Source organism: Silurus aristotelis (genome assembly GCF_946808225.1).
Source record: "Silurus aristotelis genome assembly, chromosome: 1".
NCBI classification, from domain to species: Eukaryota; Metazoa; Chordata; class Actinopteri; order Siluriformes; family Siluridae; genus Silurus; species Silurus aristotelis.
In genome coordinates this window covers 23683565-23704841 of record NC_139574.1, presented here as the reverse complement: position 1 = coordinate 23704841, position 21277 = coordinate 23683565, and the positions used below count along the sequence as shown (strand labels likewise).

At 37.2% G+C, this 21277-nt stretch overlaps 1 protein-coding gene across 19 annotated transcripts in view; it reads right to left on the bottom strand.

Annotated features, from left to right (window-relative positions):
- The window catches only part of mef2d (myocyte enhancer factor 2d), a 49595-nt gene extending 28561 nt beyond the window's left edge, over nt 1–21034 (bottom strand). For 3 of the 19 annotated variants that reach the window (XM_083552837.1, XM_083552835.1, XM_083552825.1), the window contains exon 1: nt 20619–21033. The gene's annotated coding sequence lies outside the window, so the exon portion shown is untranslated. Of the gene's footprint in view, nt 1–4974; nt 5271–20618 lie in introns of those variants that run through there. The other 16 variants (XM_083552822.1, XM_083552836.1, XM_083552834.1 and 13 more) reach the window with 12 other exon arrangements.
- Nucleotides 21035–21277: the final 243 nt, after the last annotated feature.

The window sequence follows — 21277 nt, the reverse complement described above, 5'->3', positions numbered from 1 at the left end:
CATATCAATCATATCTTGTGCAAAAGATAGTGGTTTTCATTTTCTAAGACGGATAATTTCTTTCCAGTAATATGTAAAACATTTAAACAGTATTGAATGGCAGGGGAGCAAAAACATAGTGAATACTAATAATATTTACTTAACTAAAACAATCGTGAGTCTACTGTAGAAGTAATTGGACGAATCACTAAAATGATTATAGCTCTACATCTTTCCCATACTCCTGCCTGAGAGGAACGTTATCAAACGCAGTGCTGCTGCAATCCATCTTATGCTGACGTGCTCTGAAGCACCTAAGTTCCACTTGGATAAGCACAGAAGGCGCACATCCATGTGTGGGCATACGCCATTCTGTGCAACTGTGTGAGTGCGAGAACATGTAATCTCCTCTGCAGGGTGTGAGAGAGAGAGTCCAGTTTTGTCATCCCTGCCTGGAACTGAAGGCAGAGTAGCCTGGGGCTTAGAGATAAGAGCCAGCGCCTGGACTGGGACTGGATTCGGGCCAGAGCGGCGCACAGAAATCCATCACCTTTGCAGCTTAGCACAGGATCCCCTTGTACTGAACAGCACAGTTGTCAGATGTTTAATTCAGCTGTTTGCAAAAGAGTTGCTTCACAAACAACACCCAAACCACAGCTTGTTCAATGACAGTCATCGACAGCCATATGGGACTGGTAGAGGAGACAAAACTGACGCGGAACCAGCGGAGCAGGAAGAGCAAGCACAGGCTTCAATGTTACTGTATGCGGAAGATGTAAGCTTGCATTGTGGATCGGGATACGGCTGGCATTTTCGAATGTCGCGGTAATGAACAAAAAGAAGAACAAAACATTTTTTGTAAAACTGAGCAAAAACAGAGAAGCCTGTTTGAAAAGGCTCAGTACTGATGATGTGGTTACATTCAGAGCTACAGGCCTACATTCTGGCCATAATTACCTTTAAATAGACAAACACATCAACAAAATTGACAGGCTGTAAACAAAGCGTTCCTGTTTTTCAAAAAGCCAGGAAATTTAACTGCGTAGGAATACAATAGCGACATTCTCGCTTGCTATTAACATCTGTCTCAGGTATTCTTATCACAGGTGAACAGTGTGAGATGTGGGTCTTAGTCACCACTGTTGCCAAGTTTGAGGAATTAAACTGCTTTAAAATTTGTCCATTTTTCAACCCTGTAAAATAAATTTAATCTCTTAAACCTGCATACTGAAGATGTGAGGTCTGCTCTGACCTATAAATATAGGCTATTTGCATCAGGGAATTTTTTGTCTACTTATTCTTACCGCTAATGTTTATGTATAATGATCTGTAATAAAACCCAGACTATTTTAGCACAATTATTTTAGGAGATACTGCTTCATGAAAGCATGCGGTATGATGTTACTTGTAAATATTGCAGTCCATTTTCAGTGATTTTGTTTTGGTTCATAACTTTATTCACTGCTCTGAGCTCCTGGCGTTAGGAAATCCCATTCGAGTTCCTGTGACTTTTTCTTTGGGATTGTCAGATTTGACTCTGGATTTGAAGTGATTTCAAGTTGCTTCTGGTAAATCTGGTAAACAGACTACTAACGAAATGTGACCACATGTGGTCACTGAAGAGACATTTGAGACGCATGGACAAACAGCTACATGAAGTGAACAGCTATCCGTCTTGTTTGTCCGCTTGTTATCAGATCGCCTGAGGCGGATGTGAAGTCTGAACAGGGCCACTATGACCTGTATGTATTGCGTTTATACTTATCACTGCCAAATAAAAACGGAATTTTTTTTACCACACAACTCATGAATTTGGGCGTGAACTACCTGCTATTGAAAGCAGACCAGAAAGCAGAGAATACCGGGTTATCTGAGATCATTGCTCTGGAGATCCTAAATTCTAGCCTAACTGGGCCAGTGATGGCACTTGCAATGCCTTATGGGAATCTCTCCAGTGATTTACTCCAACCTTGAGTTGTACTGCCAGCACCAACTGCAGGATATTTTCAGCCTGTTGCCTCATGTTCCCTGACTGGCAGGCACTTGCTTACACCAACATGGTCACTCAGCTGCTGACCACAGTTTACTGCCATTTCGCTTTTTCGCTCATGTTCTCTTCAGTGTATAACAATTCTATAGTGTTGGGAGTGTAACATTGAGGGCCATGATTGGGTTGTGTGGGGTTTTTGTAGATACATAACATGACAGCTAAGGAACGAATCAAATGAGGAACATGATCTGTAATGGGAGGGGGGCTACAATGCAAGGGCAGCATTTCTCCTGGCAGGACAGAGAGAAGCAGGACAGGAAGGGGGATGGGCTCTGATTCTCAGCTGCTACTGTCTAACCTTTCAACAGTGTAGAGATAACAGTAACTTCAGTAACTAGGTTTATATACTATACTTTATAATCGTCAGGCCTTTTTTCTTTTCTTTTTTGATAGACATTAGACCGTATACAGATTGATGAATTAGTGGATAAAGTAGCGACAAAATAAAGATGAATAAAACAGCTTTAAAATCTGAATTTCACTCAATTCACTTGTGTGGCAAAAATATAGCACAATTCTCAGACGTTTATTTCTATCATACAAGATATGAATCATGGTGTATATATATATATATATATATATATATATATATATATATATATATATATATATATATATATATATATTTATAAAAAATTCATTCATACTTTATTATCAACAAAAATGAAAGTAATTTTATATAAAAACAAAATATTTGAAAATATATTTAAAAATAGGGGTTTTAATAATCTTTAAGATATTTTACAATTTTCAAGAGTATGCACGAGCAAATCAGCTGCTTCAAAACGGTCTGCTATTATTTAAAATAAAACATATACAAGCACAGAAACATTCATAAAATTTCAGCAAAGTATATCACAATACCAAGTATCTATCACAATATCAATATCACATTGTAGTATGACATGTATAATGAAATATAAACTAAATCAATAAATATAAGTTGCATTTTTGACAATCTGTGTTAGCTGCTCTCATGGGAACTTGTATTTTGAGATCACTTTGGGGAGTTTTTAACATGCTGTAGCTTTACTTGTGACAGACATCCTTGTATGTGTAAATAAAAGAAACCAAACACAACTCCGACAAGTTAAAAAAGTTTCTACAGTTTCATCAAGAGAAAAGCTTTTCCCAAGCCTCCACACAATTCAACACTTAATCTGGCTGGCATTTATTATTAATGTCTATTAAAACCCCTAACTGCTCAAATAACACATAAATATTGATTAGTGTGAACACAACGAAGCACACACGAGCCGCTGAGGAAGTGTCTAAAGAGTCTGCAGGTGACTCTGACCTCTTTGTCTCAGCATCAGTATGATGAATGCGGTCTGACCTGTCAGTTAACAACACAAAGCTAGAACTAATAAAGAAAAGGCTCTATCTGCTAATAGCGATCACACACTGCAAGGACCCGCAACCGCCAAACACCAACGCAACAGCAGATAACGCAAAACAAACAACTGAATGATTCCTTGTGCATTGCTCCAGTCCTATGACGATGAGGTGTGGCACAAAAATGTCCCAAAAAGAGGAATGCCCCACCTTTCAGCTACACACCAAAGACATCAGAATGACATGCTAATTTGTATGAAAGAGCTGATTACATACACGTCACGCTTTGTATACTGGTCTGACAGGCCTGGAGAAACCAAGTATCACAATAGATCTACGACATCATTTTTTTATGGTTGTTAATAAGCATTCATATTCAAACAAAAGTCAAAGTATTGATGGGCTACAATTTGTAAAGTATTGCAGTGCTCTTATGATAATATCCATGTTTCAATAATCAATTCACTTAAGCCTACATTTTTTTCTTTTTCTTTTAGATATTAAGTTTAATATAGGAAAAATTCTGAATATTTCAAAATGTATTTTATTTTTTAAGTTAAAGAACTGGAATATCCTAGTACTTCGGTAAGCCAAGTAAATGCGCAACAATTTATTTTACCGTTACCCTTAATGCCCTTCAGAAAGGACCACATTAGGAGATAGGCTGAATCATTGTAGCAGTTGGTAGCAGTACCATCACTCTTTATTTAGATGTAATCAATAACGAATTTTGAGAAACAGATCTTAATATATATAGCTGGTAATTATTAAAATCATCATCAAACCTAAAAAAATTGTAATACACGCAAATTTCCACTGCTCAAGCTTAGGATAAACACACACAAGTCTATAGTGAAGTAAACGATGTTGCCTCCAAACAATATGGGCCTCACGGGCAACCGTACAAAAAGTTTCCACTACATGACACGTGCTGTTTAGCATCCAACATAGCCTTACACCCTGTTCCACCTGGGATGTCAATCAAAACATCCCCTTCTGCTATCCACTGATTTGCAGGCCAACAGCTGTGCGACAATAGGCTACACTGAGTAAGGTGGCCGGTCCGAACCGCTCGAGCCTACACTTACTAAATTTGCTTATTTTTTTCAAGATTCATGATTTAAAAACTGTACTTTACCACTACATTTCGTATAACACCATGAGAATTTTACTACCATTACCTACAAGAAATATCACTAGAGATAAAGAAACCCAAAATTCAGAACTTTATCACTCTACAAACCAGCACACAGAGATGAGACAGCAAACTGTTTCCATTTCTACACTAAGAGAAAATTCCCTTAACTGACTTAAAAGCTTATATAACTACAATTTGAAATGAATCCATCAACTAAACTACAAAAATGACGGGTAAGAGAAACTAGTTACTTTTAAATAGATAAATAAACAAAAAATAAAAGCACCATAGGAAGAGATTGCCAGAAGGAAATTAGTTTTTAAACTGATAAAGAAAACCACATGAAAAATGACACTTGAGCAGATGACAAGCCCTGAGGCCTAAACTTCTGGCAACACTGTCAAATTCCCCAAGTTACATACACTGAAGGAAAAATAAGTTTGGAGGTTATCCTCGTTTCTGATGCACCAACCTTCTCAGATGGTTAAAGTTCCATGTGTTCACTCATGACCAATATCCTTATAGGAACAGAGTATGATGTGTCTGGTGTGCTGCGCCACTGACAGAAGTGACTCGTCTAGCAGTGACCCTGTAATGGTGGGACTGTGGTCAGCTCTGCTCTCACTCAGCCCACCCTCCCCTAACCCTCTGTCCTTATATGCCTTCAGCAACTGCCTCCAATTCATCAGCGTCCACACTGGTAACAGAGAGGGAGGCTGGGTGTTACTGTGGGGTTTGTAGTAAAGCTGTTAGTTAGATCCTCATTTCCCTGGCCTATGGGTTTGCATAGATGTGTGTGTGTGTGTGTGTGTGTGTGTGTGTGTGTGCCACACTCTATGCAGCTGCTTACTCACCTTTTGTTCCTGTTCGCCCTCACACATTAGGGCCTTTAACACCATGTCTACTGGTGTTAACCATCTCAAAAAGCCACTGAAATCTAACTGCTGCTTCACAATTGCTAAGCCAAAGTGAAGTATAAAAAATAACAGCAGCTTTATTCCACTTAACCACTGAACCACTCATTCCATGAACCACAGTTATTACAATTTTTTTTTGTTTCAACAAAAGATGTGATTTTGAATTGTTTCTATTTACATTTTATACTGTAAAATATCCAAGAGAGCTTAGTTCCTGAGATCATTTACATTATAACAGCTATAAAATCTCATTCTCTCATCAGCATCTTTTTTTCACTCTTGAAGTTAATAACATACAAAGAAATACAGCTTTGCTATGTGCCGAAGGAAAGAAAGCATCTCCTCAGTCTTGAAGACGTTTTCAAAGAACTGAAAACTTACATCAAGGACTTCTTGCATAAATGACCAAGAAACAGTTGACCATAATAATGATTACCTTTTCCTTTTCCACTTTGATCTATTAGCCTTCCAACATACTAATTAATAAATTTTTAAAAGAGCTGTTACCACAGAGAAAAAAAAAAACACCAAAAAAAAAGAGAGAGTGCATCACAAAGAGCACTTTAATATAAACTTGTGATCTGAGTTGCAGCTGGGACTACTGCCAGAGCTGTGCTGTTCTAGAAAATTAATCAACACCTTCTGAATAATATTCAGAACTCTGCACTATACACATGTTTAGGTCTTCGTGTTTAATAGTTGTGAACTCCGAAACCGAACTTTCACATACTGGAGGCACGTAGTAAAAATATGTGGATCTGAAGTGCATGTACAGTACACAAACGCTTCCCAAAGGCGGACACACAAGCTTTGACCTTCTCTGACCTTGCAGTCTCTACAGGCTTCGGGGGTATGGGAATTCAGTGGCCATGAGTTCTGTTTAATAGTTGAGCCAGCGAATTTTCAAGAGTTCCTATTGGGCACCATGCGGGAAAATTAAGTGAACACTGTCAGAAAAATCATTCTTGTTTAAATTCTATTTTTATATAGATTAATGAAATTCTGTAAAATAAAATTAATTAGGGACGGGCCTGTCTCGCTGTATATCTAGTCGCCGGTTTGGCCATGGTTGTAATAAATGTACAAGCGAAATCTAAAACACTACAGATGTGAGAAAAAACTCTGAAGTCACAGCAACTCATATAACAACCATCACTGATAATGAGTCTGCTCCCATTTCCTCCCTTACTCTCTCTCTTGTGTAATTCTCTCGCTCACTCTCTCTCCTGATAAGTGAAGTGCTCAATGTTTTGCACGTAGCGCTGGCGCCGAGCCTAATAAGGGGATCTGTGTGTGATTGCCTTTGCCTCTCTTCCGGGCAACATGTTGGTTGTACACAGGCCGGTATGGCACAGCACGCCTGTAGAGAAGCAAAGCTTACCGAGGACGAGAGCCGCGCTTTCATGGTTTTGTGGCTGTGAAAATATACCAAGGGGATAAAAAGCTGGAAAGACCGAAACAGATAAGGATAATTCATGCCTTTAGGGTTAACGTTTATATTTTATACTACAGCACCGCACTAGTTCCGTCTGGTCTAAGAAATATGAATACATCAACGAATCTATCATGAAAATGAGCTCATTCACTTTCGCACAAAACCGCCCTCAGAATAATCAACATTATGCTCATTTTGAAGAAAATCTCGCACCGAAAAGCAGCATGACATTGCAGGCTCCTAATTTGCCATTTTTGGGCACATTTGACTGCAGTGTCACACTGGAAATAACCGCTGTTTAGAAAAAAAACTACTTAATGGAAAATACTTCAGGGAAAACCTGGGATTTGTTCAGAATTAGGCTAATTTTGGTCTTATGAATACATCATACGTGTTTACAAGGTATATATATATATATATAATTAGGGTAAATTTATTAATACCAATTGGGCAGTCCTAATCTTGTGGTTTTGTCTGGTTTTGTGGTTGTCACTGCCACACTGCTGTTACGAAAACTGGCAACCTGAGCAAACATAGGCTGCTGTGACAGGAGATTCATACATGTAGAGATGAACAATCGCAATTCTCCCCACTTGCATCACTGAGTGGCGTAGGAGGATGGCAGTCTCGAGCAGGGGAAATGTCAATCAGGCATGCTCATTAGAATATTAGGATCACACTTTGACTGCAGTCAGTTTGACTAACATTTAGTTTTATACTAACATTAGGTTCAATGTTCTACACTATTTTCCCTGGCGCTTTAAATCTTTAAGCATGTTTTGCAGCTAGCACTTTCTTATAGCGTTGAATAATATTCACATTTCCTTTTGTAGAGTGTCAGTTGTCTTCACGCAGCTTCAGGTAGCCTGCTAGAAAGATATTCTAAGCAGTGGACAGATAGGACTTTCAGTTCTCCATTTTCTTTCTAAGTGGGACCAAAATTTCCAGTCTGTATGCAAAGTGAGGAGAAAAAATATGAATCTAATACACACACTATACTGCAGAAACAATTACAAAACAAACTACTTATTACTGAGTTATCATGAATTGTGGTTTTGACTAGCTTTGTTTTAAACTAATTTAATAAGGAGAAAACAATCTGTGTGAAACAAAGTGCTGTCACTAGTTTATATAGAATGACGTCACTTAGATCGAGCTAAGGTTTGTAGAAGTCTCCAAGGCCACCAGCTGTTATGGTGTGCATTACCAACTGCTTTATAGTGTTAAATAAACACATTTTTATTGGTTTTGAGTTGTTGGGAAGCAGCCCACACACAAGCAAAAAAGATCCTTTCCCCCATTACCTTACTACCCACCACTCCTTCACACACACACACACGCACGCACGCACACACACACACACACACACACACACACACACACACACACACACACTCTTCTCAAAAACAGCCGACGTTTTAACAGGCCCCCAGCAGCTGACAGTCTACAGGTGGGTGAGAGCAAAGTCTCTTTATATTCCAAAAAAGGACATAAGCCAGTGGGACACCCCTTAAAAGACTACACAATACACTCCTCAGCAATCCCCCTATAATGACATACCTACACACGTGAGCACATGCGCGCACGCACGCACACACACACCCACAGCTGTTAGTGGCTCACAAATGTCTGACTTTTTTTTTTTTTTCATCTACAGAATGTTCTCGTCTCCTGTCAAACAAAAAAACTAATTAATTTTCTCTGGTTAAAAAAAAAATTAATAAATAAATAAAAAAGGTTCCTCTGTCTCCATTTCAGTCCAGTTACGTGCTCTGAGGAGTTATGCAAGCAGTTCAGTCGATAAAGACGAGCAGCATCAATTCAAGAGAAAACCATCTGGTGGTTGTACAAATCAAAGTGTGACCTATGCCCTGTACTGAAATCACACAGTTTGTCTCTTAACATGCATCAGGTTTTATGTTCAGACCATCCTGGGGGCATAAACACACATGAACAAACGCAAGCATGCATACACGCACAACTACCCACGTACAAAAACAAGCAAAGTGTGTCACTCTGGAAGGAAAAAAGGGGATTTTTCTTCCCTCCCTCCTCTGATCCTGGCACATGTCCCAGCTCTCTATATTGCCTGCATAACAAGCAATGAGAAGAGGCCAGCCACGAGTCTCACTACATTGTGCTAGAGACAGTTTGCACAGATGGCCATTTGCTGCAGTCTTACAGCTAAAAAGAGAGAAAAGAGGAAAGAGTGAGAGAAAGAGAAATTAACTGTACAGTATGTGTCTGATACCCTATAATGAGAATGTAGGGAGCAGGTGGAAAGACACAGGAAGGAGGGAAAAAAATGAGAATGGTCTTAGATCAAAGGAGCAGAGTGAGAATGATAGAGTGAGAGAATGAGGGGGAGGAGGGTGTAGTGTTTCAGTGCTTGGCCAAAGCACTTGCTGTTTCAGCTGTGCATGAGAGATGGCCAGCCCCTGCTCTCATGCCACTGTAACCCCGTCGGTCGTGCTCACCTCAAGTTAAAAGTGGCGTCTTGCTCTGGCAGTCCCCGAACCCCCGAGCAACAGCGGCACTGTCTGTCTGATCATCTATTTGCCTCTACTTCTTGTGCATTGTCCTTCACTTTAAAACAATGCAGGATTTTGGATATCTCAATGCGAGAGTCTCGGTATACACCATGTCAAAGAAGGAAAACAACTCTTTCTATTGTCTCATGCCAAAAACCAACCCGAAACCAAGCCTTGGCTTTGTTTAAAATACAGAACAATAATATACAGATGGTATTTAAAACAAATTGCCATAGAAGCAAGATGTTAGTTTCTAGCACAATGACATTTTATGAGCAGGCAATCTACTAATGATGAAGTGCAACTGCAATAAGCATTTATACACAAAATAATACACCATAATAACATGACAATCAGTTTAAAGACTGTGTGTACATCATTAATATTCTGCAATCTTTTTTGATTTAAAAAAAAAAGAACAATTTCCAATTGATGCAGAGTTTGGCAACATACCTTACAGACATAACTTCATAATTCTCTAAACAGTCCAGTCTTTTGTTATTTTTAACTTACAACATATGGACCTTGGACAGATAAGGATAGACTTGGAACCCTCTGTTTCAAGGAAAACGGGGTACAAAAATTAAGGCTGCAATAAGATTGATACAATGATTTTCACGGTTACATTTAGTGGTAGTTCAAATGTACACAAAGTGAGAAGGACTAGAGCAGAAAAATATTTGGTCATGTTACACCATATGCTTAAAGCCATTCTACTTTTTATATACATTTCATAAATATAAAATACTTTATAATTTATTACCAAAATAAATCCAAAAAGAGCAATTTATCATTCAATAGACCCACTGTTTCTAAACCAGGGGTGCTATCACTTGAGTAAGAGTATCACCAGAAATCTACACTAAACCCAACATAATGCGAAGATATTGATCAACACTCTGGTTTGTCATGATGATGTATGCTTCATATCTGATAAACCTGCACATGCCTAATGTTTAGTGCTACAATTGATCTATGTGAATTGCATATTTATTCACCTTATGTATGTATGTATGTATATATATACACACACACACACACACACACACACACACACACACACATATACATACATACATACACACGTGTGTGTGTGTGTGTGTGTGTTTGTGTGTGTATACAGCCCTTATGTATGCATGTATGTATGTATGCATTTATATATATATATATATATATATATATATATATATATATATATATATATATATATTACATTATATATATATTACAAGCACTTTTTCTTGAATAAAGAGCAATACTAAATAAACAGGAGAAAATAAGATGGGTCTCTTAAAATAAACAAGTAATTTGTTTACTTTTTAGAAAAATGTACATATTACATTTGCCATTATGAAATGGCATACAAGAATATCTGTGAAAACTAAACCAATTTGGTACATTTAATTGGCATATTACATTAAAATTCAAATACAAATATATCAGTAAGAAAATCATAATTAAAACACACACAAAAAAAATGTACTCTTAAAAAAACAAAACAAACGCATTGTACAGTGTTTTCTTTATGTTTTATTTTGAAATGATCTCGAACTTTTGGAACTTTCTGTAGTTTTCTTTGGCCTGAATCCCATGGAAGCCTGTTTGTGCCACATAAAAAAAAAAAGGTTGCCTAATTCCGACACATCCCCCCCCCCCAACACAATTCCGACTGTTTTTTTCTCGCAATTATGACTTTATTTCTTGTAAACATCCACCAGTAACCATGTTTTCTCCTCCAGAGCTGATTGTTAGACAGAGTTCTCTCCAAAGATCGGAGGCTTAGTTTGATACCATGTGATTCTAATGATTGTAGCCCATTTAATTTTTAACGTGTAAAGCTATCGGTCACTGCAGAGGCGGTGATGCTGCCAGATTGTTAAAAAAAAGTCCGAATTGCGAGAAAAAAAATTTGAATTGTGAGCAATAAACTCACTTTTTTTTTTATGTGGCAGAAACAGGCTTCCAGGTTCTTCCATTTTTTCATTCTGCAGCGTCTTCTGTGTCCTTCTGTCTTGTCCAGAGTGCTTCAGAATTTAGCGGGTGGTGCATCAATAATAATGGTCCAGAGGAAACAACTATTGTGTAGTTAAATGGACTAAATGAAGCATTGAGGCAAATAATTCACCCCAATGATTTTTTTGTATTTTAATTACTTGAGGAATTTGTCATTCATATATATATATATATATATATATATATATATATATATATATATATATATATATATATATATATAGATATAGATATAGATATATATAGATATAGATATAGATATATATAGAGTATAGAGAGAGAGAGAGAGAGAGAGAGAGAGAGAGAGAGAGAGAGAGAGAGAGAGATATGAATGAGAGATAGGGATGAATGGATGGATGGATGGTTGGATGGATGGTCACACAATGTATGCACAAATTATTGGGACCTGGGACAAGACTTTTTCAGTGATATGTGCGGATTCTCCCTTCTCTTGAACTAGAAGACGCAAACCTGTTGCAGCTTGACAATGCCCTTGTGCACAATGTCAGCTCCATTAAGATATGAGTTGGAGTGGAAGATCTTAAATGGCCTGCTATAGAGCTCAGACCACCACCCTACTTAACATCTTTCAGGCCTCCTCCTCCTCCTACATCAGTACCGGACTTTACACACCCTTGTAGCTAAATGAGCACAAATCTCCACAAGCACATTCCAAACTTTTTCCAGAAGAATGTGACTTATTGAAATAGCAAATGGGGACTAAATGTGGACTGGATTGTAAAAAAAAAAAAAAAAAAAAAAAATGCACATACAAATCTTATGTTCAGGTGCCCACAAAGCTTTGCCCATGTAGAAAATATTTATATTATATTTAAATATTTAATATTCAAGTATATAGCAATAGCTGTGTGATTTAAGTTTGCATCAAAATACTTTCTGAATGACAGTGTTAAAAATAAACACAAAGTTTTATTTGTACTGTGAATACTGATCGTGCCATCATACCTTTAGCCAAACAACACTAACCATATTAAAGTTCACCATGTCAACAATGAGAAATAGACCAGCAACGTTATAGACTATTGCCAATATGCATACAGGGGGAAAAAAAGAAGTGAAGACGAGACTGATTTGAGTGTAACTTTCTTTTACATCGTATTTTTATATCAGCATTTAAAGAACTTAATTGAAACTCTGAAAAGAGCCTAAGGTGTGGTGGACATATGCTACTCAGCCTCTTAAACTCACACCTTATTATTCAGTACCTACAATGACAACTAATAAGAAAAGTATGTAGTTAGGAGTTTAAAGAATGTAAGTCTGGAACCACTGATGAGCACGAGATGTTTAACGAGTTCAGTGGATTTTACCGAGACATGGCAGAATTGTAAACACAAACCTAAGCCAGTCGTCTTCAAGCTTTGTTTGTTATCATTGGTGCATATTACTCTTATTCAGATAATCTTGTCTGCCACCATAATATTTATTTCTTCATTATGTGTGCTGACGTTAATACTCAAAATGATGTTTTGAAGATCCTAACAGGAAATAAATTTTTTGGCAAATATAAGAAAAATTAAGGCAGAAGAAGGACAACAATAAAAAAAATGTCACCCATGTGGACAAATACATTAATACACATGTTTCAGAATTACTACTTACTAACAGGTAAATATTAAAATTAATGCTCAAGCACATCAAAGACTAATCTAAACCACAATATATCATTCGTGTTTCTTCTGCTCTTTCTTGTTACAAGAACTGTTAGAGCAAAGACATGAAAATGTGCCATAATGAAAATGTTAAATTATTCTTGAACATTTACAGATTGAAAGTTTTATCTCAACAAACCTCTAATCGCATGTTAAGGTGGGGTGTATTTTAATAAAAATATCTTACAGATTTGACTTATTCATTTTACATAGTGATATTCTAACACAATTATAAATTGATTTCAATTAAAAGAAATTTAATCCGAGATTCTCTGGCTTCTGATTTGCGAGTAATTCGATTACAAATATTCTTGATGCTTCGTTGAGTCTATTTAACTAAACACGGAGCACTGTGTTTTTCACGGACCATTATAACTGACGCACCACCTGCTAAACTCTGGAGCGCTCTGGACAGGTAACACAGAAGACGCTGCAGAATGAAAAATGGAGGAACGGGAAGAAAACAGAGAGGGATGAGGAGAAGATTTAGGTCAAAGAAAACTAGAAAGTTTCCTAAGTTTGGGATCATTTCAAACTAAAACATAAAGAAAGCACCGTACAGTGCGGTCATCGTTTTTCCCCCGGCAGCGGACGTGTAGAGCAGGTAGTGGAGCACGTTTTTAAAGCTGCCGATAAACACAGATTTAGCGCGTGGAAAATTTCAAGCAGCTTTCCAGAGACAAGAAAACCACATCACGATTCTGTGCAAGGTTTTATAAATACATACATGAGTGAGAATAATCCTGAGTTTCATCATACAAAACGTGTTCAATAACTTATTGTACGTGGACACTGTGGAGGGACTTTTTGAACGGACTGTATTCGTATTTTGATGCAATATCAATACAATTAAATTTCTGCCAAAAAAAAAAAAAAAAAAAGGATGTTTTTCTACAAAGAAAAACAAATGACTTGTTCATTTTAAGAGACCCGTCTTATTTTATCTATCTTATTTAGTATTTCTCCCCTTGATAAAGTACTTCTTATCCGATTACTCGATTAATCGATGGAATAATTGTTAGAAAACTCGATTAGTAAAATAATCGATAGCAGCAGCCCTAGTCTGGAGTGTATGTGGCTCTCTAATATCCCTGTTGTGGTAAAAGGGTAAACGGCACAGTAAATAATTACTTAAAAAAAAACTTTAAAAAATTTAAACTGATTTGTGCAGGTTTTCAAGAGAGAAATTCACAGCTGAGAAAAAGAAATGAGAATCAAACACAATTAATTAAAGAAATGCTGTTCTTAGATATAAAACATTTATGTTGAATTACTACATTTAAAAGTACATATACCAGTCTCCAGGTATAAAGAAAGACCTCATGCATATGTTTGCATTCCATAATGTTATTACCATGCTCAGTAATGAAGCACTCACTCACGCACGTGCTAACGTGCTGCGAGGCAATTTAATGATGCATTTGGTGTTTCAGCGGCTTCCTAAAATAACACGCTCATCTAATAATCTATTCATAGAGAACTACACATGACTCATATAGAGCTTCATGCTCAATCATTGTGCTTTAGGAAATGATGAAATGTTTTAAATTATTAAGTTTAAAAAAAAAAAAAGTGACTGTGATAATGCTTTGAGACACAGAGCTTAAGCTCTGATCTTTGTTTCATCTTATGCTGCCATATGTGACCCCTAATTAACCAAGACACTACCAAGACAAAGAAAGCTTTGAAGGACATGGCAAAGCTTGCTAGAACCTCTGTTACGTGTACATGAAAAGGACAGTTCGATTATTTGCTAATTGATCAATGAAGCTCGGATGTGTTTAACTAGTTAATGCTAGACTCTAATGCCATTAGCTGTAGACACAAACCAAATTTTGAAAGAAGCTAAACAAGCTTCATGGTCACCCAAATGGGTCATTAGATTAATAAATAAATTTGCGGGCTGAGCAGAGTAGGCGATGATGAGCAGCAATCAGAAGAGGTGCTAGAGGTTAGAAATTACAAGTTGCCACCCCTGTTAAAACGAAGCCATATGATAAACAATGGGCGATTTTTTTTCTTGCCAGTTAGTGTGAACATAGTCAAAAGCATCACTCCAGTGAAATGGAAACAAGCAGGTCCAGATTGAATTTTTATAAACTCAGAGTTCATTGCAGCAACATTAGCACTGTCCTGCTCTAATCCTTCATAAAACCAGAGACCCGTCATATTAGCCACCTCAATTCCGTCCCAATAATCTCTTTTGGTACCTTTATAACAGTCATCCTTTCTGACAGAGAAGTGTACCTAGCCAGCACACTGTACTCTGCTCATTAGCTTAATTGATGTTTAACTGCAGGATCAGCTCATCATTATGGCGCAATTAAGAGCTTGCTAGAGAAGAGACACAGTAAAGAGGATTCTGCAATAATCCAACAGCAGTTCAGCCAATACCAGCATTGAGGCCATTCTAATGTAGAAAGAACAAGGTAAAGCAGGGTTTAACTGCAACACTAAGAATCTCTTCACTTGATGGCATTGTGCCAGTAAATCACAGGCTAATTCCCAAAACCCAGATGAATGTGAGCCTGTATGCATGCTCTTGATGCTGTATCAGCTAGTCAGCAAGTCTTCAATCCACAGAGGGGTCATCAAAATTACACCAAAGCCAAATACAAATCAATTGTAGTAACTTCCACACAGACTTTGTTCAAATGTGACCAATGTATCCCATGTGCACACTGTTCATCAATCTTGGTGGAATTCAAACATGGTAGAAAATCAAAATGATCAAATATCTCTCACTGCAATAATCACACTGTTTGCTCATATAACGTTTTTTGGTGGACAGCACAGCCTGCATGAAATTCTCCTTCAAAAACACCTGACACAGCACTGACACCCAGAATCCCATGCATGAGTTTTAATAGGACAAATGATAAATTGGGCAGCAGTCTTTTAACATTTTGACATTTTGTCATTTTGAGTCCTGCTTGGAAGCTGTGTGTCTGTGAGAGCGAATGGAATGTGGGAAAGTGGGTTTTGCATATGGGGAAAAAACCTATTTTTATTTATTGGACAGCGTACTCTTTGTCCTGCCTAGATACATGACTTATCATTTACTAATGGGATAAAGCCATGCAACCAACTACTAATCACTGAAACATGACAGACATCACAAACTAAAACAGATCAGCACCAGCTGGAATCGCTCGAAATCTGCTGTAGTGGAACAATTTATACAAATTTTAAATAAACCGTAGTATTCCAAATAATAATAAAGTTTGCATTTTGTTTTATTTAAGTTTGTATTATGCTAAGTAATAATCAAGTCTAGCTTCCTAGTCACTTACTTATTCAGAAAGCATCTAAAGCTGTATTTTAGCACCAAAAAGTTCTTTAATACTCATTCTTACAATGAGGGACTGAAATAAAAAACAAAACAAAAAAACAATACTCAAGATATTAATTTTAAAAGTTTAAAAGGTCATTTTAGAGTTATCGATACAGCATAATTGATCAGCTGTATTAATTTTTAATCTTAGATTATGTGCAGCCTTTGCCAGACAAAGAAGCTGTTGTTACTATAGAAACAATAACTTACCACTAATCTTTTGAATACACTTTTTTTTTTAAACCAAACTATTAAGACATATATGGCATTAATTACAACCATTCTGATTTTTTGACAGTCAGCATTATAGTATTACAGGATACACACACTTCTTCAGGAACACCTACACATGAATCATGTAGTAGTGGCGTAATGCATAAAATCATGCAGAGACAGGTCAGTATCTTCAGTTGTAGTCACATCAAACATCAGAATAAAGAAAAATGTGACTTTGACTATAATGTGTTTACTGTACCAGATGGGCTGGTTGAAGTATTTCAGAAACTGCTGATCTTCAGAAATTTTCACATACTACAGTCTCTAGAGTTTACACAGAATAGTGCAAAAAGCACAATACAAAAAATATCCGGTGAGCAGCAGTTTTGCGAGCTGAAACACCTTGTAAAATGACCAGCATGGTTGAAGTTGACAGAAGCCAAAATAAACACTCAGCTGGGTGTAGAATTGTGGTAAGCAGAAAAGCATCACTTCAAACTTAATGTGGTTGAGCTACAACAGAAAACGTCCTCATCCCGTTACACTCCTTTCAGCCAAATACAGAAATCTGAAGCTACAGTAGGCACAAAACTGGACAGGTGAAAAATAGGACCAAGTATGTACAGGTGGTCCTAATAAAGTGACTAGTCCACGCATATTAACATAAAACCATTAGTTTTTTCCTGAGTGCCTATAAAATTGTATTTAGTGAAATGCAGTAACTATTCAGGTTTACTTTCTTTGGGAAGACATGGGCATTTCAGTAAAAAATAACTACTCAAATTCATTTGACCATAAATAACAACCTCTCTAGATTATTGGATTCAATAAATAAATAACTCATTAACATATGCAAACCCCCACACACGTCCACCACAAGCAGATTCGCTGTTAATTTATTATAATTGTTTTTAACCATTTAAGATTAGCATTTGTGTCAATCCAACATGCAAAACACACACATTGGAAGAAATAAGCATCTGCTGTGAAAAAAACAATTTAGCTTTTAAAAACAAAATCTTTACATTTAACATGTTGCCTAAACACAGGTATTTAAAGTGCTTGAGATAACCCAATCGGAAAACTTATTTCCAGTTCTCGGAGCTTGTTTGTGTGTGGATGTGCCTTTTGTGAGTCATTTCTTAGACACTTTTTCTGCTAGATGCTGCTGTGCATCCTGGTGTTTGGGTTGCGGTGGTCAAGCAGAAAAGTAATCATTTAAATGAAGAAATAAAGTAGATGAACAAACCATCTAGTCAACGGTTTGAGGGGAAGTAAGGAAAAAAAAAAACAAAAAAAACCCAGTTCTTTTCTAATGCACCTTTATTGTGTCTAGAGGGGACGCTTTTAATGCAGGAGTTTTAATCGCTTTATCACTTTTATCAAATTAAACATCTCACAGCATGATTATTTTTCCTTAATTATATATATATATGTCATCTGGTCTAGGAAATTATTAACAAAGACCAAGAAATAAATAAAACACACATTATGCCATTAGAAAGATGAGACTGAAAACACTCTGTGTTCTGAATATTAAGGGTAATGTGGAATCAAAACGGATAAAATGTTTTGCAGGCATTATTGACAGCAATAAAACTAGTTAAATTTATACGATTAGACAAAATAATGAAAGAAACAAATAAACAAAAACCCTAAAGCTGGCAATAAAATTACTGCAGTATGTTAATTACTTGTATATTAAATATTTGATCCCAAGAATAATTATGGCCTGATTCTAGAACAGAGAACAATGTTCTCCCTTGCAGGTAGTACGAGGAAGATCGTCTGTGATGGAAGAAATATCCAGAGTTCTGCTCATGCAATCATTTAGTAAGCTATAAGTGATCAATAATGCTATCTATAAGTAAGCTTTAGGCTGTAAAGATATTTTCTTTTATTTTGTCTCAATTTAAAATAACACATTTTACAAACAATAACAATAACAGTAACTGGCCATATTTAACACTGTGGCACAGAAATTAAGAAGTATTGGGTAGTTAACTAATGGTGTGAATGAATGCTATATTATTGCACTAGCCAAAGTTTTAATAATGTTTACACATGTGCTAAAAGCTACAAATGTCAGTTTCCAGTGGACGTGGTTCTAACAGAATGCACAACGTGTTTTCTGTGTGTTCAGCTATCGCTGTAATCCACACATGCTGTAACATTGTATAATGGTGTGATGTTGGCAGGCAGGTAATCATCTGATCATGCAGAGCAAGCCAATGCCAACTTCCAATATGCTTAATAGGCAGTGAAAATATTCCAGTAAAGTAAACTCATAATATTGCTGTCTTATTTGCCTCCATAATTAACAGACTGAAAATCCTTAAATTCTGTTGCTCGAATAATATTTACCTTGTGATTTTAAACATATGTCTGACTGCGATTTCATGACAAAGCCATGTGCCATACTGAGGGCCGCAAAGTGCAAACTAATTCCGTTCCAAAATTACAGACTGAAGTTCTCACACATCTCAAAGGTGTCATCTGGCTGATGTTCGAAGTTGTTCAGCATCATCACTCACGACAGCACCACGCACTGTAACGCTGGGCCGTAATTGTTGAACTTTTGGAACAAGAAATCCTTGCCCGACATTATGCAGCATTGCAGGTGAACACGGCGAATACGAGTCTGATCTATAGCTTGCTCCTCAGCAGCTCAGGTGGGTGCCAGAGACTGATGGAGTGTGTCCCCTCCGTGTGGCGTCCTGCTGCGAATCACGACGTGCACAACCTGCATAGCGGAGTGCTACGGTTTCAGTGGCCAGGGCTGGAAAATTGAGGCCATTTCATCAAAACAGTGCCTCTTCACAAACCACAACACAAAACATGTGGGTTAGGGTTATGTCAATATTACCACTTCGAACAAGTCTGATCTTTCATACGCTGGGTGGGAGGATCACAATGAAGTGATTTGAACAAAAAGGCAATTATGGATATAGATGATGCACTTGTGTGTTTTGTGACCACTTTCTACAGACATGATGTACGAAATAAGCCTTGATTATGACCTGCACCAGAGTAACTGTTTAAGTACTGGGAGAGGCCAAAAAACAAGCACACACACAGATATTGCGTAAGATGAGTGTATGCTCCTATCGCGACAATGTGTGAGCAACTTTCGGTGTGTATTTATTATTAAAAGATGTCCTGATGAACACAAATGCTTCTTAAGTTAGTACAATATTTGCAGCAATCATCCGGTTTAGCTAGTACAGATTTCAGTCGGAGCAGTACGCATCAATAAGCACTAAATGTATATAAAGAGATAAAAAAGGTGGTTTGGGTGAGAAATAAGGGAATAGTACAAAGCTGCAGGGGGGAAATATACATTCAGCGAGCTGACAGCTCTGTTACAGGGACACAAGAGTCCAATCTGACATTGGACTGTCGCCACTGTTGCGCACAAGAAAAGCAAAGACAACACGTCTATACAGCGACACAACACCCCGGAGTGGATCTTCAATATATCTGCATTCATCATTCATCTCCCAAAGTTGAACTGGCGGCTGCTCAGGACTCCCGATGTTTCAGAGAGCAAAAGACAAGCCAAAGTGATGCCGAGAAAGGAATTGAGCGAGTCGCGTTAGCAGCAGCTAGTCCTCCATTTTGGACGGATTTTCATTCCGACACTTAGAGAAATGATTTCGCGGCTACCGAACCGCGTTCAGTACATTCAACATTTACTAACCAGACACAAACAAATATTATTTCCAAACAGCAAAAAAAAAAAAACACAGCCTGAGAACGGAGCGAGCTACGAAAATGTTAACTACACATAAACATATAGAATTATATACACATGCATACATATACACTATACACACACACACACACACACATATATATATATATACACACATTATATATATATATATATATATATATATATATATATATATATATATATATATATATATATATATATATATACACACGCACACACACCTAGCTAGCAACAACTGACAGGCTAGCTGGAGACACTTACCCAGAGTAGCTACTGTATCCACATCTGTACGGTAGTGACGAGATTTCCTACTCGCTGCACAGCCTCGTAACATCTACAACCTACATCGAAATGGTCATTGAAAATAAGAGTAAACATCAAGGTCAGCGTCAGGATGTTTTCGTTTTCCTTTTTTAACTCTTTCTTCTTTAGGTTCCTAAGTAAATGTTTGAGCTAGCTTTGCTCAGCCAAATGATACAGTCAGTGTACAAGGTGTCCTATCTACCATGACTGGCACAGTGTTATGATGGACATGTTGCTGGCCAATAGGAGGCGGCTTTCACTGCGCTCAGCCAATCACAGCGCGCTTCTTCCTCGCGAAAGCAAACTCGGTAGGCGAGGGTTAAGGTGAAATAGGAAGGACTTCAGAAATCAAGCTCGGGGTGTTTAGCTGTACGTGTATTCATCCGCCACTATTATTAAAAAAAAAAAAAAAAAGCAAGAGCAAAACCATAAAATTCCAACACATTCAGCCTTTGTTTACAGATTTACTGTGATTTTTTGTGAAATATATCACATGTCTTGTTTTGCGAAAAAAAACTAATTCTGATCATTAACGAAATAAAATGCAATGGCATCAGATGCACCTGGGAGAATTATCATCTATTATAATAATAATAATAATCATTATTATTATTATT